General features: G+C 40.4%; 1 protein-coding gene across 9 annotated transcripts in view; it reads left to right on the forward strand.

The window, feature by feature from the left end:
* LOC5569269 (complexin) overlaps positions 1–27635 on the forward strand; it is an 865751-nt gene that overhangs the window by 435615 nt on the left and 402501 nt on the right. The gene's annotated exons all lie outside the window — the stretch shown is intronic.

Here is a 27635-nt window from a genome sequence, read left to right on the forward strand (position 1 = left end):
ATCGAAATATGTATATAATATAATATGTTTATATGTGGTCAAATATATTTTATATCAACTTTGTATGGAAAATATTGTCAAAATGTATGAAAATCTTGAATTATTCAAATAGCTCTAACTTGTAAATCAGCAAATTTCTGCAAAAAATTTGAACGTTTTTTGTAAGATCTAAAGATGTATTTCAAAGTGCAATATTCGAAATAGCGGCGACATGACGCGACAAGAGTTGTTTTTCATGTTCAAAATCATCAAAATTACTAAAGTGTAATATTGAACAGTATTAAAGCTTCACCCAAATATTTTTTTTTCATCCTCATGCTCGATAAAAGTGTTGAACCATAAGCTTTCAAAACTACCGAAAAGCTAAACATTACATATAATTTGCAATTGGATTAGATGGACAAATTGATGTGAAGATTTGCGAAAAAGTTACACGTCTTCTCAGTGAGAATCGAACCCACGACTCCCCGATCTCTAGTTGGGGCGCGTTACCACTACGCCATGAGAGGACTCATGAACGCAGAAGTTAAACTGAATTCGATTTCAGCTCAATAATCACGTGGTCCTCTTTCGCAAAGTTCACCTCTTTCGGAAGAATTAGATGCCCATCCAAACACAACGCTTTCTATATATATCCAATGCCTAGCCCGAGAGCGCATTGGTTTTTAGGTATAGGAATAGCACACTACACTAGCCAGCAACTGCGCTGGCTGAGGTATCTATTGTGTGGGCTTCCAATGGGTCGCGACGTTCTCAAACGACCGGTTACGGAACATGAGTCCGTTGCTCGATAAATACTTGCTTTTAATTATGAATCGTGGTTTACGGCTAATTTGTCCATCTAATCCAATTGCAAATTATATGTAATGTTTAGCTTTTCGGTAGTTGTTAAACTTCCACTCGGCTGGTTAGCCGTAAACCACGATTCATAATTAAAAACAAGCATAAGCTTTCAGATAGTGCGTAACTTTGGGAAAATATTGCATTCCCTTAATATGAATGTTGTACTTTATTTTATTGTTGCATTTTTAAATTTTTGGACTTCAGTCAGTTTGACATCATAAAAGTCAAAGAAATTTAAATTTTAGTTCAATTTCAATCTAGAATCATAATAATATAATACATGAGGTATATTTAATAATGATAAAAACCATAAAAATCTCAAAAAAGTGTTTTGGTAGTTTTGGCCACTCCTTTATATGGAGCCCGACCATTGTGCAATGTTTCGCACATTCATTCGGTTCATAGCCGCTTCTCTCCATCCTCGACTGCGATCCATGCTCTCCAGGTCCTGGTGCAACAGGTCAATCCACCTGCGTCTCACGCATCCTTGTCTGTCCAGATTCGAAGCGAACACCTGTTGTTTTCCAGCATTCTTGCAACATGCCTTGCCCAGCGTATTCATCCAGCTTAAGCCACTTTCAGGATACTGGGTTTGCCCAAGAGTTGGGCGATCTCGTGGTTCATCCTTCGCAGCCACACACCGTTCTCCTGCACGACGCCGAAGATCGTTCTAAGCACCCAACAATCAAAAACTCCAAGAGCTTTCAAATCCTCCTCGAGCATCATATCCGTAGATGACTACAGGTCTTATGAGCGTTTTGTACATCGTGCATTTGGTGTGGGGTTGAAGCTGTTTTGACCGCAGCTTCTTTTGGAATCCATAGTAGGCAAGTCTTTCACAGATGATGCGCTTTCGTATTTCTCGACTGTCGTTGTTAGTAGCTGTCAAAAAGGATCCGAGGTAGACGAACTCGTTCACCAGGCGGGCCCTGTCAGGCTCAGTTCCGGCTGCCAGCATCTACTTTGTTTTCGACGCATTCACCACCAATCCGACTTATGTTGCTTCGCGTTTCAGGCGGGTAAACAAATCTGCCACCGTTTCAATTTTTCTCTCAATAATTCCAAGTCGTCCGCAAAGCAAACAAATTATCCGAATCTCGTGAAAATCGTGCCTCGACTGTTAAGTCCGGCTCCCCGCCTAACACCTTCAAGCGTAATATTCAACAGCAGGCACAAAAGTACATCGCCCTGTCACAGTCCTTGACGAGAGTCGAACGAACTGGAGTGTTCGCCCGAAATCTTCACGCACTTTTGCGCACCGTCCATCGTTTTTTTAATCAATCTTGTCAGATTCCCGGGTAAGCTGTTCTAATTCATGATCCGTAGCTCTACAGGTCAATACTGTCGGAAACCGCCTTGAAATCAATCAACAGGTGGTACGTAGGGACCTGGTCATTCTTCTTTCTGGCGTTACGTCCCAGCTGGGACAAAGCCTGCTTCTCAGATTAGTGTTCTTATGAGCACTTCCACAGTTATTAACTGAGAGCTTTCTTTGTCGATTGACCATGTTTGCATGTGTATATCGTGTGGCAGGTACGAAGATACTTTATGCCCTGGGAATCGGGAAAATTTCCTTTACGAAAAGATCCTCGACCAGCGGGATTCGAACCCACGACCCTCAGCATGGTCATGCTGAATAGCTGCGCGTTTACCGCTACAGCTATCTGGGCCCCGTAGAGACCTGGTACTCAAGGCATTTCTGAAGAATTTGTCGCACGGAATGATTTGGCCCGTTGTCAAGCGGCCATCGATGAAGCTTGCTTGATAACTTCCTACGAACTCGTTTGCAGTAGGTGATAGACAACAGTAGATAATCTGGGATACCACTTTGTTGGCGGTGTTTGGGATAGTGATTACACGATAATTTTCGCATTACAATTTGTCGCTCTTTTTATAGATACACTGAAATGAATTTTATTGTAGAAACTACTGAATCCATGGCAAAATTAAGAACTGCACCAACGATTTTCAACCGACTATATTATTCTGTTAAATCTACCAAAACATAGTCAACATCACTACACGAGAAAATTTCTTCTGTTGATTTAACCAGAGTTGTAGTATTTTTGACTAGAAACATTCTAGATTTGAGAAGTTTAGCATCATACTTTTGACCACACTATGTTGTACGGTGGGTGTCACGGACTGAAATACAGTGGCTACACTATTACGGGTCACCCATTAATATGGGTCATTTCTATTTGAATTGCTTGTGAAAGAGAATGACTAATAATCGTGACTAGGTGACCCATAATTGTGTGACCACTGTACAATGCTTTGTAGTGGATGCTACTATGGACATATGTAGTCAAATTTACTGCACTGCTCAGTGATTTTCACCAGATTATAGTAAACTTAACAGATTTTTGTAGTCCGTTGAAAATCGTTGGTGCAGTTCTTAATTCTACCATGGATTCGGTAGATTATACAACAAAATTTGTTTGCGTGTAGCTGTTCCGTTCCCCAGACTCTGACTATCAGCCGATGCAGACAAGCGGCCAACCTGTCTGGTCTCATCTTGGTGAGTTCGGCTCCGATACCATCCATGTCAGCGGCCTTGTTGTTTTTAGCTGATAAATGGCATCCTTAACTTCCCCCATCGCGAGAGCTGGTTGGTTTCCACTATTTGCTGTGCTGACGTAGCCATCACCTTCGCTGTCAAGATCTTCTGTACATGTGTTATTTGCGCCATTCAGGTGTTCATGCTTCCACCTGTCAATTACTTCGCATCCGTCCGTCGTGATGCACCCATGCATAACCCTGCACATTTCAACTCGCGGCACGAAGCCTTCTCGGGATGCGATGAGCTACTGATAGAATTTCCGCGTTTCTTGAGAACGGTACAGCAAATCTTGGCATTTCACCTCTTCCAGGCCGCGTTTTTGACGTTGGACTACGTCTTGCTTCTTTATACAGGAGTGAAATTAGAATTTCAAAACCAAGAGCAATACGTTAGCATGATATATTTTAAACGTTTATAACGTTTTGTTGGTTTAACTATATTCCTTGATTAGCACCTCAATCGAAAGACAAGGCATCAAAGGTTCATGTCATTAACTTACTAAACCTCACATACCTGTCCAAAAAGTTTAATAACTGTTTTAAAAGAGAACGTGGATTTCAAGCAAATCTATAAATAGGAGTGCTAGAGAAAAGTTGACATCATTCCTGTCCGAGTGTCTGACGGGTTCATACGTGTTATTCGGTGCGTGTGCAAATCAGACAACTGATTCGGTCGAAACTCTTTCCGTGCGGTGCGAGTCCTGCTCGCGATTCCGAGATGGAGAAGTAAGCAGCCAACGCGACAATGGGTAACTCGCTCAAACTAACACCGAGCGATGACGATGTAAATCGGCGTAGGATCGCGAAAAAACATCAGACGAGCAACACTCCAAGTGCTTCGAGAATCGGTGTGAACAAGCTACCGGCTGAAGCAATCGCTGGTCTTCCGAACAGTCAGTATGAGACGAGTATTCTCGCAAATAACACCTTCTCAACCCTGAAGGATGGCGAAACTGGTGTTCCACCGGTTGTAAACAAGCAGAAAAAGCGAATCGTAGCTGTGCTAAGCATGGCTGACCCAGAGCGGAAGGAGAAACGCCCGCTATTCAAGGAAACCCTTCGGGTCTGCGTCAAACGCTCAGAGAACGCATTGCGAATGGCACCCTCAACCCAAGTAACAATTCCACAGCAATTTGGCATTCGTGTGGATTTATTAATGTTTAATGACAGTTACGTGAATGCTATGATGACTAGAGGTGATATTTACAGTTGCTAGAAGATGATATTTTGTAAGTCAGCTCTTAGTTGTTTTCAAAACCTTTTAGAGACAAACTATAAAGTTGAAATGTTGTGGCTACAAAACCAGCTTTATTGCAGCATATAATACCTCATTTAAACTGCATATTGTGGCTAAATGATTTTTATTTGTGACGGCTATGATAAAAGATTGATATAATTCATCTTGTTGTCATAAAAGCTGCTTGTAAACGGATTGACTTGCACTTCAATCTTGATAACTTACATTACTTATACCTATTAAATTAGTATTTGTGCTCTTTAGATGCATTGCGCAATGGGTTTTCCTCTTTATACGATGGAGCAATTGGTGCCCATATTCCACCAACTTGCAGATCGACTACGATGCTGCGAAACTTGCTACGAGCAGATCTGTGCTCTAGGCCTTTTCATTCTTGAAAATGGAAACTAGAGAGGACCTGGGCGTAGGAATGTGAACAAAAGAATAAAAAGGTTGTGACCACCATCGCAGCCCTAAACGAACGGAACGGGTCCTCCCTGCAGGTGATCGAGAAATACACCCACGGAAACTACAACTGCGATGTCGGCAAGAGTGAAGTGAAACGTGAACTGTGAAAAATACATCGTGAACTACCATCATGTTTACATGAACGTTCTCGGAACTAAGCAACGCGTTCATATATAGGGGGAGATCCCCCAGTACCGGACAGCACCCAATACCGGACAAAGTCGTAACATTGAGAAATCATGGCCCAATCAAGATGGTGTATTAGTAGAAAAGGAAGCTATTATGGAGACTAATGTTTGCGTAGAATAACACATCCTTGAAATATGCATGCCTTCTTAAAAAAGTACAAAAGTTTGAAAATCTTAAAAAAATTGACGTATCGCCCTAATTTTTAGCCTATTTAGTAATTATTTTGAATATGAAAATATACTTTGGATCAAGCAAGTATGTTCAAACATAATCCTAATTTGAAAGTATAAATGTATTTTGTACCATAATGGAACTAAATATGGACAAATTACAATTTTGGTTAAGCACCTTCTGTCCCCCAGTTTCGGACAGCTTGATTGTTATACTATATCTTTGTAATTATTGCACCAGTGTCTCAAAATACATCCATTTTTCATGGATTCCGTCGATCATGGTATAAAACATGCAATAAAATTAAGAAAAAAATACATTCAGAACAACGTCGTAAAATGTGCTATTTTTCATCATATAAGAAAGAAGTTTTTGATGGACATCTTGCAAACTGATAATTATTCAAATTGTTCTTGCAAATGTTGCAAATGCATTGAATTTGCAATTATATACTATTCCCATAGTAAACACATTCAATGATGTTCAAATTTACAGAATTCGAGTCATTTTCAGATCGTGTCCGGTATTGGGTGCCACCTTTCAAGATCGATCAATTTGGTACTAAAATCATCATCAAAATGCAATGTCTAAATTCATATTTATATTTTCGAATTTATTTTTGTACACTATAAAAATGATAATATTTATCATAAATGGGTAACAAGAGCACATAAAACCAATATATTTCGAACTATGTATTTAGTGGCTTAAGTGTCCGGTACTGGGGGATCTCCCCCTACATGATCTAGTTCACGGTGTATTTTTGCTTGTTGACGAATCCACGACTGCTGTTCACGGATACGAGAACGGTATTTTTTCTGTGAGGCTGGCATCCGAGAAGGAGAAGGAGAAAAAGAAGGTAGTTCCAAAGCACCTCATTGGGCGAGGAGGATTGCGATTCGTTCTACTACTATCGCAGTGTGCAGACGTGAAATAATCAGCCGAATAAATCTCAATCTAAACCTGTGAAATATTAATCAATGCGTAATAAATCATACATCATAAGACGTTGTGAGCAAAATCCAGTTGAATGGTGTACATTACGTCGGAGTACACGCAAAGTGAAGTGAATTATCTTCAATTTAATTTCATCGCGGTAGTGCAATTACGATTCGCTTTCAACTGAAAGTGCCTACAGAACAAAGCGGCCGTTGGCCGTGCAACAATACAATACAGAGAGCACGCATCAAAAATGTCTATCCAGTGTACTGTTTGTGCGAAAGTGATAAATGTAGTGAATGATCGAGTTTTCTGTTTTGGTGGATGCGGTCAAGTACTACACGCGAAATGTGTGGATTTAACTAATGTGCAAGCAACTGCTTTACGTGAAAATGTTTCCTTGAAGTATATGTGCCACGACTGTAGAAAAAAACAAGTGTGCCTCAATACAATGTCGGGGAAATGTGAAGAAATACTGCGGGCAATCAATGAGATTAAGATCCGTGTGGAAAGAATTGAATCAGATTGCGAAAGAAACAATGTTTGTGACGCAATAAAAAGAGCGAGGAAAGCTTAAAAGTGTTCATACAAGAAAATATTAGAGTACAATTTACTAATTTAGTGAGCTCGGAAGATAAATGTCTTAGAGCCGAAAATCAAGATGTTATTATTTCTGATGTTACCACTCCGGGCGAAGGCCTAGCTGGTAGAGGAACGTCATTAATTAGTTATGCATCGGTAGCGAAAATGAATAGACGAATAAGTGCGAATGAATCTGTACTACGTTCAGGTCGTGTTCGACAGAGAAGTGATGTTTCAACCCCCAAAACTGGTGGCAAAGGTCATGAGCAAATAAATAATGCGGAAAACGTTCAAAGTGACGCAAGAGGAAAAAGTTCCCAAAAAACACTGGACGAATTAAACCGGCGGTACAGCAAAATAATCAGCAAACAAAAAAAGAGGTAAGAAATAAAATTAATCCGTCCCAAATGGGTATCAAGAGTGTGCGAAATGGCATGAATGGATCAATTGTGGTTGAATGTGGAACAAAAAACGAAGCCAAAGGGCTATTGGACAAAGTAAGAAATGAATTGGGAGAAAACTATATGGCAGCAATTGAGCAACCAAAAAGACCAAGGTTTAAAATTATTGGTGTTGAAGACAAATATGATTCTGATGAGCTGAGAAATATTTTAAAAAATCAGAACAACATTGAAAATGTTCAATTTTTGAAAATTTTGAAGACACTGAAGCATCGTAGGGGTGTTTATACGGAATTCACGCTTATTTGTGAATCTGACTCAAGTACTTTTGAGCAAATTATGCGTAAAGGAAGACTTTACATCGATTTTGATAGTTGCAGAGTCACAGAAAGTGTTGATATATTTCGTTGTTTCACATGTTGTGTTTACGCTCACAAATCACGCTCAAATTGCGCAAGATGTGCCGGAAATCATGATATAAAAGAGTGTTCGTCTGAACAAGAAAAATGTATAAACTGCGCAGTTTCAAATAAGGACAGGAAAACAAGACTAGATGTTTATCATACTGCATGGAGCTCTGAGTGTCCAATCTACTTGAGAAGGTTAAGACTATCAAAACAGTATATTGATTATAATAAATAGCAATCAAAGGATGTAGCGGACATTATTTTGTTGAATATTGCTGGAATAACTACACATTTTGACGAATTGTAAATTCTTGTAGATTCCAAGAAACCAAAATTGGTTATGCTTACTGAAACACACTTGACAACTGATATAGATATTGCGGCATTTTGCAAAAGAAATTACAAAATTTGTTGCTGTTATTCAAATTCGAGACACACTGGTGGAGTTATGATGTATATTCATGACTCTATAAAATTTCATGAAATCAATAATTTGGTGGAAGGCATGAATTGGTTCTTAGCAGTTAAGATAGTCAAAGGACTAAAAGTAGGAGTATATGGTTTGCTCTATCGTTCCCCAAATGGCAATAAAAATGAATTTTTAGAATATTTGGAACTAAATTGGTTAGAAAATACTCTAGACGATAATCAGATGAACTTGATTGCGGGAGACTTCAATATAAATTGGAAGGACCCAAGTGACAGTGAGAGCCTGCGCAACATTACACAGTGTTTCAATTTGAATCAGAGAATAGAAGATGCAACAAGACGTACAGGACAGTCCGAAACGATGATAGATTTAGTTTTTTGTAATAATGACGATTGTTACGACCCCTCGGTCGGCGCATCTCACGACACTGAAACTTCGAGTATCATGTTGGTCAGCTGTGGTAAATATGACCCGTCAAACCGACAGGGCATGGGACAAAGCGGAACGTCAATCACCATGACTGGCAGCCGTAGAAAGCAACACCATTAGAAAAAAGATCGAGTGATTTGATGCCTCGCTGCTGTCCTTTACAATTTAAAGTCTCGGTGTATCCTTATTTTTATATCAGCTATTAGTATCAAAACTAGGAGCAGCTTACTTAATAAGGTTGTGTGAATTTGTTATAAACAGCCACGAATTTGAGTCCTAATCATATTTCTTTTAGGATAACCTGTAATACAGAAAAAATATTTCACAAGTCGCATCTAGAAAGCTATAAACTTCATTATATTGTATTATCTACAGTTTGCGGTAAGGCGAACTAACTAGTTATATTGTCAATTACGTTACAATAAGATACAATTTGTTATGCAGGGTACGTCGTTTGCTGATGTGCTACCCGAGAACTCATTCTAGCCTTTGAACCTCGTAAAGAGCGGTAAGGACATTGAAAAGAATAGCTAAGAAAACTTAAAGGCTCTTTACAGGATCTCCCTTCATTAGTTTCGCCTAGAGTGTAGAAACAACAATTTTTGTTCAGAATTAAAGCACTAAACGTAAGTTGAATTCAAGACTTAATAATGCTACTTCTCTAATGAATTTCATAACTTATAGGAAGTTTTTAATATACCTTTGCCGTTATTAAAAAACTTGGAAATCGTCTTTATTCTGAGTTGGCTGCTCGCCAACAATTTAAAAACTTCGTTTACGTCCGTTGGAAAGATGATCAACCGAACACCCATCAAAACCAGGAGTGCAGCTGCTGTTCGAGCGAACCAAATTACGGGTAGCGATACTAGAAGCGATTCCAATTGTCACTGCAAGATATGTTCCGCACCGGATAATACATCTATGGTTCGGTGCATTGTTGGAAAAGAAATCTACCACGTGAAGTGCGCGGGATTGACTGACGAAGCCATGGACCACGACTGGATCTGTCCGGCTTGCCGGGACAACCAAGGAGCTAAGCATAAGGAAACGACAACAGCTACCTCGCACTGTGAGCCGCTAGTAAGTACGCAATCAGGTTTTATATCCATGCAGACCCAACCATCAGCGCCTTTAGCTACAATGGCACCGTTAAACACTTCCAATCTCGTTACCACTATACCTGCCACGGCCCCCACATTGATGGTGTCGCCGAATTCATTGTTTCCGCCTATATTGCCAGAAACATACGTACCCCATACCTCGTTAATGCCGCCTAATCCATACATACCGTCTAATTATTCAATGCCACCCTATCCAACAATGCAATTGCAATATGCAATGCCTTCGCTGCCGCCTAGTCGCCACTCAAATCTACACGTTTCATTTTCGAGCAATAAAAACTACGATCAGTGTAACACCGTACCATCCAGCTTCCGTCATCCAATTCCATCTGTACTCGACGCAGTTCCAGCAAGTTCCAGCAACGCCGCTGTACAGCACGAAGGGAGAATTCCAGAGTCAGCGTTCGTCAAGCATCCTCCGAGCAACAAGCGGCAAGGTTTAGAGGATAATCAGAGCCAGTATTCCCGAGCAAGTTCCCAACAATCAGCAAAACAGAGGCAGTTGAAGCTGGAGTTGCATATTCTGGAAGAAGAGAGAAAATTGCAAGAAAAGGAAGAAGCAAGCAGGCGCGAATATCTTCGTAAGCGACACGAGTTAATAAAAGAAATCGCTAACGATGAAGCATCAATCATTGATACGGATCCAGAGTTACCAGAAACTAGAGTGTCAAACTGGGTGCATGAAACGAGTCAAGAAAGGCCTTCGAAACTACATAACACCACAAATGTCCCAGTCATTCATAGGGAAGGATCATCGCGATTTGACAGAACCGTTCAACATTCCGAAGGAACCCAAGCCAACGTCACGTCGGGAGTACAAACTCACAGAAGAGAACATGTCAACGATTCAGCATTACGAAATTCGATGCAAAACGTGAATCCGCAGTCACGTGCAAGTCCGTAACAACGATCAACGTTCAGCAATTGATCAATGGTTGACAAATTCGAGCATCAATTTCACCCCTCCCCGAAACTCTACTCCAAGAACCATGGATTGTGATGCTACTGGTGAAATCAGTTTGACGCGTAACCAGATATCCGCTCGTCAAGCGGTGTCACGGGATCTTCCACCATTTAGCGGTACACCAGAAGAATGGCCGTTATTCTTTTCTACATTCAACACAACGACTAAGATGTGTGGATATACCCAGGAAGAGAATTTGCTACGTTTGCAGAAATGTTTGAAGGGGAAAGCATACGAGGCGATTAAATGCAGATTAATGCATCCTTCGAATGTACCCGGTATCATTTCTACTTTGAAGATGTTGTACGGTAATCCGGAAGTAATTGTTCAGAACGTAATTTCCAAGATGTACGCAATTCAACCACCAAAAGCTGAAAAACAAGAATCCCTGATTGAGTTTTCACTAGCAGTACAAAATCTCTGCGCCACTATAGAGGCTTGTGAGCTAGATGAATATTCATACAACGTGGCACTCCTGTACGAGTTGGTAAATAAGCTCCCTTCGGCTTTCAAAGTGGATTGGGCTAAGTATCGACGGACCTTGGTAAATGTCAACCTTCGTAAGTTCGCGGATTGGTTACAGGAGCTAGCAGAAACACTGTGTCCAATAGCGAATCTTCAGAGTAACGAGCAGAAAGTAACCCGCGGAAATAAAAACTCGTCGTACATCCATACCCACAGCGAAGACTTCGAAAAAGCACCTGGTAAATCAACGGAATCAACGAAACTGGGTGGAATGGACTTGAAAACCACACAATGTGTAGTCTGTAAAGGTAGTTGTTCGAATTTGGAGAAATGTCAACGTTTCGCTGAATTTGGGTACAATTCCAAGTGGGCTGTAGTGAAGGTGTTTGATCTATGCAGAAAATGTCTACGCAAGCACCAGTGTTGTGAAAAACTCAATTTCTCACAACTCACGCTTGAGATTTTTCATGCGTGAGTTGTCAATCATGCAACTCAGCAGTCAAAAAATCATGGATGAGTTGGCTCACCTTTTTAACTCATTGTCTAGTATTTCCACAGTTTACTTACACACGGCAATAATTTCTTGTTAGTCCAGTAAAATTATGTTAATCCTTTCTAACGTAAACAACAACATTTGGGTTTCACGAGTTGTTGCCGGGTTTTGCGACTGAATCATTTTTTACGGTTTGAGTTGATTGAGTTGATTTTGCGTCAAAATCTCAAGCGTGAGATTTGCGAAGCAGATCTCTAATGAGTTTGCTCTCACGGGAGAGCGTATTGACTGAGATTTTGAGTGCGAGTCAATCAACACTGGCAAGCACAAAGGATCCTGTAGGTATCAACAAACATGTGGGAAAAACGGTTGTTCTTTCAAGCACCATCAACTGTTACACAACTCACGCCGTGACGAAGCCAATAGTTCTAAAGAGGAGAATACAGCAGAAAACGCGCCAAATACTTCTCTTCGTGAATGCAACGCTCATCAACAACTGAAATCCACTGTACTCTTCCGGGTGGTACCCGTCATAATCCACGGGCCTGATAAGTCAATCAAAACCTTCGCGTTTCTTGACGATGGATCGTCACTCACCTTGATAGAAGCGTCTTTGGCACAGGAGCTAAATTTGAAGGGGAAACCCGAGCCATTGTGCTTACAGGGTGATTACTAATTCCTGTCAGTAAAGTAAATGATCGTAGATAAAAAATGTATGTATGAATTTTAGTTTCCAGTGTACATCCTGTTTTGCATATCTATAAAGTTTGTTTTGACAAAGTAAAGATTGAATCTTTTTTCATTTACCTTAGTTTTTAGCCATATGTGTTGTTTTAAAGGCATTGCACCTGGCACGCACGTTTTCCACAGATTCGTATTTTTGACTAAACTCCGCTGGAAAAATTGCCTGATTGAAACAGCATGTTACCACAATCTTTAAGACTAACTAGGAAATAGCATAAGACTGATTATGGAAAATTTTAGCGAAAATAATATGTCTTTTTTGGTTAAAATATATGCTTTTGAATAACGTTCGTGTTAACTGTAATGCTTCTGAAACCACACATGTGGATGGAAATTGAGGTAAAAAAATTAATATTTTATCTATGTATAGCGAAGATAAATGTTCTAGATGTCCAAAACTGGATATGCACTGGTAATTGAAATTCATACAACCATATTTTTTCTATGAATACTTATTTTACTGACAGGATATAGTAATCACCCTGTAAAGTGGATCGGAAACAATCGACGAAGGGAGGATGACTCACTTAATTTGAATGTTGAAATTTCTGGGACGAGAAAGTCACACCAAGCCTACAGCGCGATAGTTCACACGGTTGCTAACCTAAATTTGTTTCACCAGACTGTAGATGCCCAAAAATTGAAAACCAGGTTTCCTCATTTGCGGGGTATTTCTTTCGAATCGTACCACGATGCTCAGCCGAGAATCTTAATTGGGAGCGATAATCCCAATCTAATTTTCCAAGTCAAGGGACGAGAAGGCAAGTTCCATGAACCAATAGCATCGAAGACTCGTCTTGGTTGGAGTGTCTATGGTGGAGGCACAGAAAACGATTCCTTTGTTGCACATCACAGTGTTCAGATATGTCCTTGTAACGAAGGTTCCCATGCGGTGTTACAACAAATGGTTAGTGACTACTTCAACCTTGACTCCCTTGGAATATATAAATCGGGAAAGCCGTTAGAATCTAATGAAGATAAGCGGGCGCGTGAGATTTTACAAACAACAGTAACCCAGACAGAAAGTGGCCACTACAAGGTGAGTCTTCTGTGGAAATTCGACGAGTTCCGTTTGCCTAATAGCAAACCCACAGCTTTGCAACGTCTCCATTGCTTGGAAGCCAGGATGAAAAAACAGCCAACGTTATCCGAAATCCTTCACGCAAAAATTGAGGATTACAAGCAAAAAGGATACATTCGCAAGCATACCAAAGATGAGATGCTAGCTAAACAGGATCGTGTATGGTATCTACCACTGTTTCCGGTTTTCAACCCCAATAAACCTGGAAAGGTAAGAATAGTTTGGGACGCGGCAGCCAAAACTAACGGGATTTCACTCAATTCTCTGCTACTTAAAGGACCAGATTTTCTCACGCCCTTAGATTACGTACTCTATCGATTCCGGGAATTTCGAGTGGGTCTCAGTAGTGACGTAAGAGAAATGTATTTACAACTACTTATGTCAAAGGAGGATCAGCAATGCCTTAGAGTTTTGTGGCGCGATGAGCCTTCTAAGGAGCCAAGCATCTATGTAACACAGGTAATGCCTTTCGGTACATGTTGTTCGCCTAGCTGCGCACAATATGTAAAGAACCTTAATGCCAGCAAGTTCGAAGGTCAATATCCAGCAGCTACTCAAGCTATCACCAAGCAACATTATGTTGACGACATGCTAGTAAGCGTTGAGACGGAGCAAGAGGCCATAAAACTAGCTAAAGATGTGAAATACGTTCACGCTCAAGCTGGTTTCGACATGCGCAACTGGATTTCAAATTCAACCGCAGTTGTTGAAGCAATGGAAGAGAAAACTAAACAGGAAAAGAGCATGAACATCGGAGCTGAACTCGGAACCGAAAAGGTGTTAGGAATGTGGTGGTGTACGGCCACTGATACGTTTACTTACAAACTCTCGTCCAAACACGATCCTGCATTGCTGGAGGGGTTGCGCAAGCCTACGAAAAGGGAAGTTCTGAGAACGCTTATGGCAACGTTCGACCCTCTCGGATTGATATCCAATATCCTGATTTATCTCAAGATACTCTTTCAAGAAATATGTCGTACCGGGATTGAATGGGACGAAATAATACCTGACAACCTTCATGAAAAGTGGGAACGATGGCTAGAGATCTTACCGAAAGTTCATGAAGTTCGCATACCGCGTTGCTATCGAGTAAATACTGAACTTGGGCCACGAACTAACGTTCAGCTGCATACGTTTGTCGATGCTAGCATGTCAGGATATTCTGCTGTAGTTTATCTCCGTTTTGAACAAGGTAGTAGAGTTGAATGCGCAATAGTTGGTGCTAAAACCCGAGTGTCGCCATTGAAGCTTATCTCCATTCCGAGATTGGAACTGCAAGCCGCAGTAATTGGAGTTAGGTTGGCAGACACCGTTATGAAAACGCTTTCGTTCCCGATCAACCAGCGTTTCTTTTCCCGTGACGTATTGTGTTGGATTCGGGCAGATCATCGACGATATTCACAGTTTGTCGCTTTTCGCGTTAGTGAGATACTAGAATCGACAACTGTAAGTGAATGGGGTCACAAGGGATCGAAGGAAAATGTTGCTGACGACGCTACTAAGTGGCATGGAGAACCCGACTTATCTGAAGACAGCAGATGGTTCAAAGGGCCAAGTTTTTTTGTGGGAAAGCAGTGACAATTGGCCATTGAATCTATTCCATGAAGATAGGACGACGGAAGAGCTACGTGCGCACATCTCTTATCATCATGTGGAGCCTGAAAGTGTAATAACTGTTCATAATTACTCCAGCTGGAAACGTCTCCAAAGAATAGCGGCTACGATGATGAGAGCTGTTCACAATTTCGGCTGTAAATCAAAGAAAAATTTGCGAATTATCGGCCCGCTTACATCTAATGAAATCCAGCAGGGCGTAGTGTATCTGTGTCGAAGGGCCCAAACAGAGGTTTTTGCCGATGAAATCAGTACGTTGATGGCAAATGATGCTAGGGGGACCATACCGAAATCCAGCTCAATTTATAGCTTCAACCCCTATATGGACGAGCAAAAAGTCCTCAGAATGCAGGGTCGAATCAACGCGTGCGAATACGTTTCGATGGACGCCAAAAACCCAATCATTCTACCGAAAGATCATCACATCACATGGCTTATAGTACAATATTATCATGAGCGGTATCATCACCAGAATCACAGCACTGCCATCAATGAGATACGTCAGACATTCAAAATTCCGAAGATCAGAAGACTGTTTCAGCGTGTCAGAGCTAAGTGTCAGAAGTGTCGAATCAACAAGGCAACTCCCTGTCCTCCTATGATGGGGGAGCTTCCTATGGCTCGGCTGGCGGCATTTGCTAGACCGTTTTCCTACGTAGGCATAGACTACTTTGGGCCTATGTCTGTGGTGGTCGGCCGTCGGATAGAAAAGCGATGGGGTGTGTTGTTGACATGCCTGACGATGCGTGCGGTGCACATTGAAATTGCTTATTCACTCAATGCAGATTCGTGTGTGATGGCAATACGGAATTTTATGGCAAGGCGAGGCGTACCGATACAAATTTACAGTGATCGGGGAACTAATTTTACGGCGGCAAAGAAAGAATTGGCGGCAGCGAACGAGGAGTTGATCGTTGCACTGAAGGAGCTGAACCAAGATAAGGTTGTCGCAGAAATCGTTAGTACAGACACAGATTGGACATTCTTGCCCCCAGCGTCCCCGCATATGGGTGGAGCATGGGAACGGCTCATACAGACGGTGAAACGTAATCTTCAGGCTATGAAACCAGGACGAAACCCATCAGACGAAGTTCTCCGCAATACCTTTGTACGAAAACGACACTTTCCGCACGCGAAGAAAGCACTAGGCAAGTTTTACTTTTTAAAAACACTTCACTTTATTGCACTACTTTAAACTTACACTTTACACTTTTCACTTTACTTATCACTTGTACTTCACTTTTTGAATTTAAAAATATAACTGACTTTCATCCGCGCACATCACGCGTATTTATATTCCGCACCACATGTTCTAGAAACGCGTAAAACATTTCCGCTGTTTCCAGGCGCAAATGATGACGACGATGACGGCGATGATGATTGATGATGCATGTGAATGCTGGACTGGTGACGGTCACTCACTGCGATGCGCTTGGTCACTCACTGGAAGGCGCTCAGTGAGTGTAGTGCTTGACAGATGTGCGAGTCCTTACTCCAAACCATTTTCTTTTGGGTTCATCGAGTGGTTTGAAGCCATTGACCGTATTCGATGATAGCGCAGTGGTTCTGAGACGACCGTGCTGTATGTCGCAAGTTGAGGCAAATGTTTTCTGGCAAAGATGGTTACGAGATTATCTACCGGATATAACAAGGCGAACAAAGTGGTTCTACGAGGTGAAACCGATTGAATTCAACGACATTGTGGTGATAGTGGACCCGGAATTACCACGTAATTGTTGGCCAAAAGGCAGAATTATCTCCGTCAATACTAGCAAGGATGGACAAGTGCGTCCGGCTACTAAATTAGCGGTTCTAGATGTTCGACGCGATGAATCGGTAAGCCAGGAACCTGGCCTACCCCCGGGGGACTGTTACGACCCCTCGGTCGGCGCATCTCACGACACTGAAACTTCGAGTATCATGTTGGTCAGCTGTGGTAAATATGACCCGTCAAACCGACAGGGCATGGGACAAAGCGGAACGTCAATCACCATGACTGGCAGTCGTAGAAAGCAACACCATTAGAAGAAAGATCGAGTGATTTGATGCCTCGCTGCTGTCCTTTACAATTTAAAGTCTCGGTGTATCCTTATTTTTATATCAGCTATTGGTATCAAAACTAGGAGCAGCTTACTTAATAAGGTTGTGTGAATTTGTTATAAACAGCCACGAATTTGAGTCCTAATCATATTTCTTTTAGGATAACCTGTAATACAGAAAAAATATTTCAATTAGGCTAAAAGTCGCATCTAGAAAGCTATAAACTTCATTATATTGTATTATCTACAGTTTGCGGTAAGGCAAACTAACTAGTTATATTGTCAATTACGTAACAATAAGATACAATTTGTTATGCAGGGTACGTCGTTTGCTGATGTGCTACCCGAGAACTCATTCTAGCCTTTGAACCTCGTAAAGAGCGGTAAGGACATTGAAAAGAATAGCTAAGAAAAGTTAAAGGCTCTTTACAGGATCTCCCTTCATTAGTTTCGCCTAGAGTGTAGAAACAACAATTTTTGTTCAGAATTAAAGCACTAAACGTAAGTTGAATTCAAGATTTAATAATGCTACTTCTCTAATGAATTTCATAACTTATAGGAAGTTTTTAATATACCTTTGCCGTTATTAAAAAACTTGGAAATCGTCTTTATTCTGAGTTGGCTGCTCGCCAACAACGGTGTTAAAGTTTCAATTGAAGAAAACAGCAAAATATCTGATCATGAAACATTGCGAATTGATCTTGGTCAGAATGATGGATGTGTTGAAGATGTTTTGACAATAAAATGCTGGAGAAATTATTCTAAAGATGCATTACTAGCATTGCTGAGAAATAAAATGTCTCATGAGAGTGCAAGATTGTTAGATGAAAAAGCTGACGTTTTAGCTACTGTTCTTAAGAAAAGCGTGAACGAACTTTTTATAGTGAGAAAGATTAAATGTCGATCCCGAAAGAAATGGTATACAATAGAACTAAAATAACTGAAACATTCAAGAGATGTAGCTTGTAAAATAGCAAGCCAAAGTTTGGATGATGTTGAATGGCAAAATTATACTATACTGAGGAATGATTATTCTAATTCTCTTAGAAAGGCTAAGGCAGAATACACTCAAAAACAGATAAATTTAAATAGAGGCAATAGTAAACAGCTATGGAAGACGCTTAAAAAATTATGGAAAAATAAAGAGAATTCGGCTAATTGTATAAGTTTCAATGGGTCAAGCGTAGAAGATGGTAATGAAATTTGCAATAAATTTAATTCGTACTTTGTTGATAGCGTTCAAGAAATAAATAGCAGCATAGAAAACGTTCCTGATACCTATAATGATCAAAATGAACATTTATCAGATCAATTGAGTGTATTTCGACAGATTTCTCTGCATGATCTCAGAAAAGTTCTGGATGGGTGAAGAATAGTTTTAGTATAAGATGAAGAATGTATGAATTTGTAAACTTGTAAATTATCATAAGATAAATAAATGAACTATTATTATAACAGTTCAATCGGCTCAGGGCCAACAAATGTGTACTAAAGATTTATTTGTGTAATTGTTCCTGATGTGTTTACCACATACTTGTTATAATCTCTTAATTCATCCAATATCTAATTTATTTCGAATAATTGACATTACGGTAATTTGAGGATGTTTCCGAGGACCAGGAACTTTTCGTAATTGGAATTTCCTTGACTTCCCGAGGCATGAAGTCTCATCGTACCTGCCACACGTTGTACGAATGCGAAAATGGCAACTTTGGCAAAGAAAGCTCTCAGTTAATAACTGTAGAAGTTCTCATTGAACACTAAGCTGAGAAGGAGGCTCTGCCCCAGTGAGGACGTTATGCCAAGAAGAAGAAGAAGAAGAAGAAGAATTGACAATACGGCAAATTGAAATTTACGGTGGCGATGACGATATCAATGACTGGGACACTTCTCCGAACGGAGAGCTCCTCACTGTTCTTAAATTCACAAACCATTACATTCTGAATTATAACTAAAGGAAGGTTGCAATTATGACAATTAACCTAAATTCAAATGCAGCAAACATCATGCGGTCGTGTCTTGTACACAACCCCCACTGATTTTTTTTAAATAATTAAATAAAAATGATTTTTGAAATCCGAAACTCTGAAAAAGCTTCCAGACCAAATGACAGGTCTCCGTTAAAACCACAACGTAATTGAATACTCAAAATAACAGCCCCTATCATCTATTATCAAACATTTTATCATCTGCAAAAAGCTACCGCACTGTTGTTAGAGTTTGACCCAGAATTGATCGAAGTTGTGTCCATAGTAGTCTTACGTCAACTCCGCGGTAATGTAATAGACATTACCCACTTCCTTTTTTTTGTCGAGTGAAAAAATCACCTAAGGATATCGTTTGAACACTTGGAAACAGTAGAATTTCTCAAATTAACCCATTTCTTAACTGACCAAAATGTCACTTATACCCTTTTGCGTTTGGTCCCCTCAAATATAGTAACTTTTAATTTCCAGTCCAGGGTTTACATTTTTTTAAGCTTCTCTGCGCACAAAATAATTGCCAATGTTTGTCCTACCCATGGTTTCGAACGTGGGCGCGCCTCTGTACTCGATTATTTATGGAATAAGCTGCTAATTTCATCAGAATATGATTCAAATTATGTGCTACGTAATTCTGGCTTTCTAAATCACAAATGTTCAAACTAACCGTGTACAAACATAAAGTGAACATCTCCCATTGTTGACTGTTCATTTGTTAAGCTTTTCTAATTCCATCAGCCATCAGTCAATGCTCGCTCTGCCTCCATTGCTCCGCAAAATATTCACGCTTCCTGGATCGAACCGCGGTGCGTTGTTTTTGACTGCGAGAGGCAAACATTCATTCATCAAGGAATTTAATTAAATCAAATATTTGCCAGCGATGTTCCACCTAACAAAATAACGATGGTAAACCATCGCCGCCCCCAGCTCCAGCAGCACTTCTAAGTTATTCCAGAATTCCGAAATTCCCACAAAACGTGCGCCCAATCTGCCCTCTCACTCCAAATTGAAACCGCAAACACTGGCACACTGCGGTCGATTGGGAAATTGGGAAGGTGTGCGGAGGTGGAGTCGTCGCACATGGGAGTATTGGGGCTGAATTATGGCCAAAACCAAAAAAATACGTTCAAATGGTCTGCCATGCAGCTGTGGAAGCATTTTTAATTATTTTAAAAACATTTTGTAATATTCATAACTATCATGTTTTACAGTTGATCATTATGACTGTAGAATATTCTACCTGTAAATAGACAGTAAATATCGTGTCTATTCAATACCTATGAAAAAACAAAAAGAAATCGTTGCCGTTGAGAAATAATTTACCAAATTTTATTGAACAGGGTCCTTAAATGTTTAATAAATATTGATTTTATTGAATAACACGATAGTGCATGGTCTTGCTACTACGTACTTCGGAAAATTTTCCTTCAATTTAACAAATAGGTCAGAATTTCAACCTTGCCATTTTGATCATTTTTGACGTTTACTTTGTCGACAATAACGCCACAGGGGTTTTACTTTTTAACAGTGGGGTTGTTCCTATTTGACATTTCTGAAGGGACACGAAAAACATTCGAAATTTGAGCTTAAACCAAAAGTTGTGACAAAATCTAAAAAACCGGAAGAAAATGCTTTTGGACTTGAACCACCGAAAAATATATAAAAATGGAGTAAAAACACAAAATGGAGTAAAAATTTGGGATAGAGCCTTGAAACCATATTAATAGTTTGCAACATTCAGTTTTTGATTATCTTCTCAATTTTAAATGAAGGCTGAAAAACGTTCAAGCTATTTTATCTATCCTCGTTGATTTTATTAAATTGCAATCAGTACACTAAAATACATTCATAAATAAAATGCATATAAAAACCCAAGCATAATTATCTACTTATTGGCAGTATTTCTGCCCAGTAGCTCCAATGTGCATCGTTTGCGGCGTCAAATACACCCCCACCCCTCATCACCGGAAAACTTTATTCCGCAGTCATCAGTTATGTAGTTCTCAAACAATAATCAAGATTTATGACTTTAACTGAGAGGAGGTGAACTGTACTCATCAGCGATTGGAGATGGTTTAATTGAGTGTACTTGCAATGTAATTTATGCCTTCGTGATTGTGTTCGGTGCCACAAAAGATGTTGCCGCCGAATCGAATCAAAATTGATGGGAAGAATAAAAATTCATTAAGGTATTTTGATGACACTCGTGAAGAAAAGTTTTCGGAATAAATTTAGATTTCAATCTGGTTCGTGTTCTACATTCATGGGATTTTACGTGTTGGTTTAGCTTCGTCTCTCTGGTTCCCTGCTTGTACAAAAATGTACACCAATCATTCCACGCTCCGAAATACAAATTCTAATCATACACACATCTTTTTCCCTTTTTACTGTCAGGTAAGAGCTTGGATTCGTACCTTTTCGGCAATGAGTTTACTTCCCACGTGTAAAGGGGAGCACAAGTAAGCAAATTTTCAGCACGTGCAATTTAAAATGAATGGATTCGTCGAGTGAGTGAACTGATTTCGCAGGCGTGAAAAATCCCTTTGCTCGCTTCTGTCATCGTCGCAGCCGGAGCGATAAAATCGCACAGAAAACGGTAGAGCCTGTGGCAATATTGCTAGGCGGAAATGTTATTCCTGTTGGGTGGGGATTCAATTTAGATTTTGATAAATTCTAAGATTATGTGACAGAATGGAGAAGGATTTTACTTAAGCCATTTAAACTTTATTTTGATTATTGAAGATATCCATTTTGCTCGCAAATGATTATGGAATGGAGAAAGTCAATATATTCGCACCGTAACTCAAATGGATGGAACTACTAGCATTCCATTAAATTTCAAGCATATGAAATTAAAACGTCGAATTGACGGAATTTTTCTATCAAAACACTGAAATCAATATATTCAAATGATTCTTTGTTCTGTCAGCTTCCCAAGGATTTTTGGGACTTAACAAACAATTCCGCAGAGTTCTCATTAATTCAAATTGATAGGGCTCAAAACGTGGCTGGTTTCATGTTGCCGATGATAGTACAATTGTTTAACACGGAGTTCTTATGGGAAGGGTACCGAGGCAAATCATGCTGTCGACCAGAGATGCTCGCTGTCACTATCAACGTATAAAATTTGCTGATTTGTACAGGCCGACTGCGCTACATTTCGGATCAATCTATACCACATCAACATCATGCTGTGTACTCCATCACAGTGCATTGATGGTGATAGACTATGGATATCGCTGATGGGTTAAGTTTAGCCTTAAATTAAGCAAATAAAATGGCAATTTATCAGTAAGATATTTTTGCCAGTGCTTCAAATTGATTGAAACTATATGTTGGTCACGGAAAAACTATAAAAGCATGGATAATTACCACGTGATCACTCATTTTGCAGTGATTATAATCTAGAGTGCGCTGTCGCATCACTGCTGTTGGTTGTCAAATCAAAGTGATATTGATAGCTCGCAAGTGATATTGATAGTTTAAGAGCATCAGCCATCAGCTGATGTGATTGATATTAAGCAACTCTGCTGTCGACAATAGTCATATTGACACGCGATGTTCGAAACGTTGTGCACTAAAACCTCTATTTATGAAGTATTTTCTTAATTAAATTCAATTTACGTCAATTTTTTACGAAGTTCAAAAGGGAATTTAGTATGCAATGGTAACTATCACGGAAATAATGTGATGTGATTTTAACTTTTGCTTTGTCAACTGAAACGGAAGTGTTGCAGGTTTGTAACGCGGACACGTTTGGAGGACTTTTCTTTTAGTTCAGTATCCCTACTATGGTGAGCTACGAAAGTAGTCACCAGTAGAGACTGATCTTACACAGTTGATTGCTAGTCAAACATTGATTTGTATTTCGATCATTTGAGTTTATATAGGTCTGACAATATTTGGGTTATACTATATTGCATAAAGAGGCTCTATGCAAAATGGTAAAGAATGATATTTGTATAAAAAACGACTACTTCATTATTTCTCAATAGTAATGGAGTAGAACGACATGCACTAAACAAAGGACACGGGTATACCACAAAAGATCAAAGAAAACTGGTCGCAGTGGTTCATCCCGAACAGAAACAGAAGGAAGATATTGCATATGAGTTAGAATGAGACAACTGGATTGCAAAACGAACAATTTGTGCATCTTCGCAAGGTCGGCAATTTGGGTGCCTTGGTGGTCCAACCCGATATGCGCAATGTAAAGTCAATTGCATATGGGTGGAAAAGGAATACTCGAGTGCAGTAGCCTCAATGCGTATAGCTTATGGTGCATATGGTTGTTATTCTGTTTTGTGTAACTTGATCTACAACGTTTCTTGTTTGGAGTTAATGACTTACTTTGATTTGTTTATGACTTGAATTATTGGGTGATAGGTATTCACGTGACAGAAGCCTGGCTCAAACTTCAGAATACTCTGGAATATGCTGTTCAGATACAAAAGTGTAATAAATTAAACTTTGATAACACAGCGTAACAAAAATCAAATTATGTGCGTGTCTCAAGAATCAAATTATGTGTTTCTAGTAGATTTTGGGTCGCTGAATTTGATGTCGTTCTCAGAAATGTTCCAGCACGTCACAATTTTTAGCTACAAGTCACCAAAGTTGTATAAAACACTGGTTTTATTAAAGTTTACATACAATTTAAGGTATGATTTATCAAACTTTTTTATGATTTAATTCACAAAGCATGCAAAAAAGGATTTAAACTTTTAATTTAGACAAAATTTGGTTGTAAATTTTACGATTAAATTTAGTTAAATCGATTGTTTCAACACTCTTGCAGTCTCCATATAAAATTCTTCGTTTCTCCTATATGGCATAAAACAATACTTTTCAGAACCACCAAATAATAACATTTAACCAGTATTGTGAACTTTGTTGAAATTGATTGTTTAACACATGAAGTTTGAATGTTGTGGCAAATTAAGCAAATAAATTGCCATACAAGTCGGAAAACTCGCATGCAAGTTGGATGAAATCGTCAAAACTAGCATTTTATACAGTAAAAACCTCTAAAACTAGTCGTGCTATGATATTTTTGAAAACGGCAATGGATCCAGCAACCCCCAATTGAGTAAATAGCGATATTTTGGTGTTTGAGACAAAAACGTGTTCCGTTTTAATCTTTGCATATGCAAAGAAGTTCAGAACAATATGTTGCTTATATTAGTGTGTTATAATGCCGTTTTTAAGACAAACATGCAAATAAAACCGTTCCTGAAAATGCGAACACCCAGTTGCGAATTCCAGAACAAGCTGTTTTATGCTTTACGAATATACACCATGAACAAAAATCACGGAATATTCAACTATGTTCTGCAAACCATTCGAAACGCCTGCGAAACTGATGGAGTCGTGATTTTTATTCTCGGAAACAGAAACACTGTTCATGATAGTCTTTGGAAACCGTAGATTCAATTACAAATGACTAGATCTTTTTACCGTCCACTTTCTGTAATTGAATAGTTTATGGAATATTGTCTACAAATTTGAATATATAGCGTGCGATTGCAAATGATTTCGGCAACAATGTCATAAATTCACAATCGGAAGAAAGATAGCGAGGCAACAGAAAATCCGTACCTTCGAAGCATTTGAAAGCTTTGACAACGTTGACAACGGACCAGATGTTTACCTTGCTAATGATCCTAGACAAACTCCGGGAGTATAACTTGCAGACTCACCATCTGTTTATTGATTTCAAGGCGGCGTACGACTCAGTGAAAAGAAATATCTGAACATGGTTTTCCGGCGAAACTAATTAGGCTGATACGTACTACGCTGGATGGTTCGAAATCAAGTGTTCAGATCGCAGACGAAGTATCAACCTCGTTCATGACGTTAGACGGATTGAAGCAGGGAGACGCACTTTCGAATTTACTGTTCAACATTGCACTCGAGGGTGCTATTAGGAGATCTGGCGTGCAGAGAAATGGCACTATCATCACAAGGTCGCACATGCTCCTTGGCTTTGCAGACGATATAGACCTCATTGGAATTGTCCTATCACGGACACTTGACGGATGGGCAACTCCTTCGTCTGAAGAAAGTGCCAGCGGGAACAGCAGCTGACGATAGCTCGACTCAACTCAACAACTCAATAGCCTTGAAAAAGACTGTTTTTCTTTCGGTGGTCCAAGAGAAACTAGAACTTTCACTTTACTTCTACCGATGTTTATTCACTGATGACTTAATGAAAACTGATCATTCACAAACAAACTCATTCACTTATATAGCATTCCACGAAACGCCACCCACCAATCCGTGCAAGCCTCGTTGCCATTGGTCGGTGGAACGTAGCAAACATGTTCCTACATGTTTGTCTCGTCTCCTTCATGCACAGTCCGGGTGATGTTGGTCGTCGCATCTGCTGGTGTGGTTAGCCGCCGCTCTTCACTCATCAGCCGCCAGCCAATACATAATCATTGCCGTTCGGGTGGGTAGTGCGTGTTTCAATAATAGGGTGTAAGGAGATAGGGTGATAACTTTTAAAATATTCACAAACATTCGCTCTGTGCGCGAACATTCTCCCCGGGCGAAAAGATGAATGGTTTATACAAAGATGGAGGACTAGGCTTTCCAGAAACCTTTTTGAAACAATACGAAGGTATCTGAACCAAGCTATTGGAAGGATAACGAACATCCGAATGATGAAACTCCTTCGAACTTTTGTCGATTCCGAAGGACGATTTCAAACGTTGTGGATTACCGTAAACGAACTTTGTAACGTCAAGATTCTTAAGGAGCTCCGATAGTCGATTGTCTACAGAATCGTTCAAGCGAGAAGGCCTTGCTTTACGCAACTCAGATTTATGCGCTCTCAATGTGTTCACGGAACAATTTATAACAGCGGTGGAAATTGTTTCAGACTGAGAAGCGGACTGCAAAATCTTTTTGTCGGAGTGAAGAAGAGTGTGGTGTTGTGCTTGACATTTAGCACAGGTGTAAGGTAAAGAACACGCACTACTTTTATGGCCCACCTTAAGGCAGTTAAAACATGCTCTTATGCTTCTTACCTTGGCTAGGCGCTGAGCGACGGTCATTCCTCGAAATATTTGGCACTTGTTGCCCGGATGAGTTCCCGATTCACACAGCTTACAAGTCCGATCCAAAATAGTTACTGCACAAGCATTGAATAAGTTGTTCGGATGACAGCTGGGCTTACCGACGGACGACGATGTCTTTGCTGTGGCAAACGGTTTGGTCAACGATGCTTCCCAGCGCTCCAGCACAGCAGAACGGTTGCGCAGGAAATCGATGGTATCCTTGTAATTTGGCAGTTGCTTGTGGGGTATAGAAGCTTCCCATTGAAGCCTCGTGTTCTTGTCCAGTGCCGCTGCCAGAAGATTGACCACGAAGCGTTCGGAGAATCCGGTCATCTCTTCGTCGAGTAGGCTCAATCCATCCACATGTTGAGTGACTTTGTCGATGAGCGCTCTCAGGTCCTTCGCGTTCTCCCGATGCATCTTCGGCAATTCCAGCAGGCCGTTGATGTGGATGTCCACTATCACTCGCTTGTCCTCGAATCGATCCTCCAAGATTTTCCACGCATGGGCATAATTGTTCTGACTTATCGTGCGCGAATCAATTATCCCGGCAGCAGTGCCGACCAGAGCTCTGTCCAAATGATAGAGCTTAATGGCGTCCGAATCGGCTGATGTTCGCATGACATCCAGGAACATGGCCTTGAAGCGTGGCCAGTTCTCTGGCTTCCCATCGAAGGAAGGGATCGGTGCCTTCAACGGCTGCTGCTGTACAATTATACGTGGAGGGTCCTGTGCCTGGTGTGTATTCCTTTGTGCACCATTTGGAGTGGCAGTGATTGACTGCACAATTGCCTCAAGCAACGCACACGTTTCAGTGTGTTGCGTTTCGAACAAATCGTACGCTTCAATCTGCTCGTCCATCCGTTCGTCGGAAATGAGCCCGATGATTTGCTCATGATACTGGCGATACTCCTCGTAGAATCGATCCAGTTTCTTGGAATACACAGCCAGCATAGCCATATTTGGAGAATCGGATCCAGCTCCAGCCATTCCATCCAAAGCCTTACGAATCTTCGTAACTTGCGCCTTCGCCTGTCCACGATGAAACACCAGAGTCGAAATGTCCTGCATCGTGCTTTTTTTATCACTTTTCGACGGTGTGCGATCCAATGGCATGTCGATGCACTCGCGCGCGAACTGATACGGGTTAAAAGTATCGGACAAACACTGTACCACACGCGCGCGCTGTACTTGCGGGTTGAAACTTTTCGGTTAACTGGCTCAAATTTTCACACAGATGTTTGGCGATCACGCCGGAATCACTCGCGCGCGACTTACTTGCGGGTTAAATGGATAACGGACAAATACTCCAGCTCGAAGCGAAACGTGTTCGAACACGTTCGAGAAAATATCCACTTGGTTTGGCGATCACGCCGTTCACTTGCTCGTAGTTCGATAGGCGCTTCCTCGCAC

The sequence above is a fragment of the Aedes aegypti genome, chromosome 1 (assembly GCF_002204515.2).
Source record: "Aedes aegypti strain LVP_AGWG chromosome 1, AaegL5.0 Primary Assembly, whole genome shotgun sequence".
In the NCBI taxonomy this organism is placed as follows: Eukaryota; Metazoa; Arthropoda; class Insecta; order Diptera; family Culicidae; genus Aedes; species Aedes aegypti.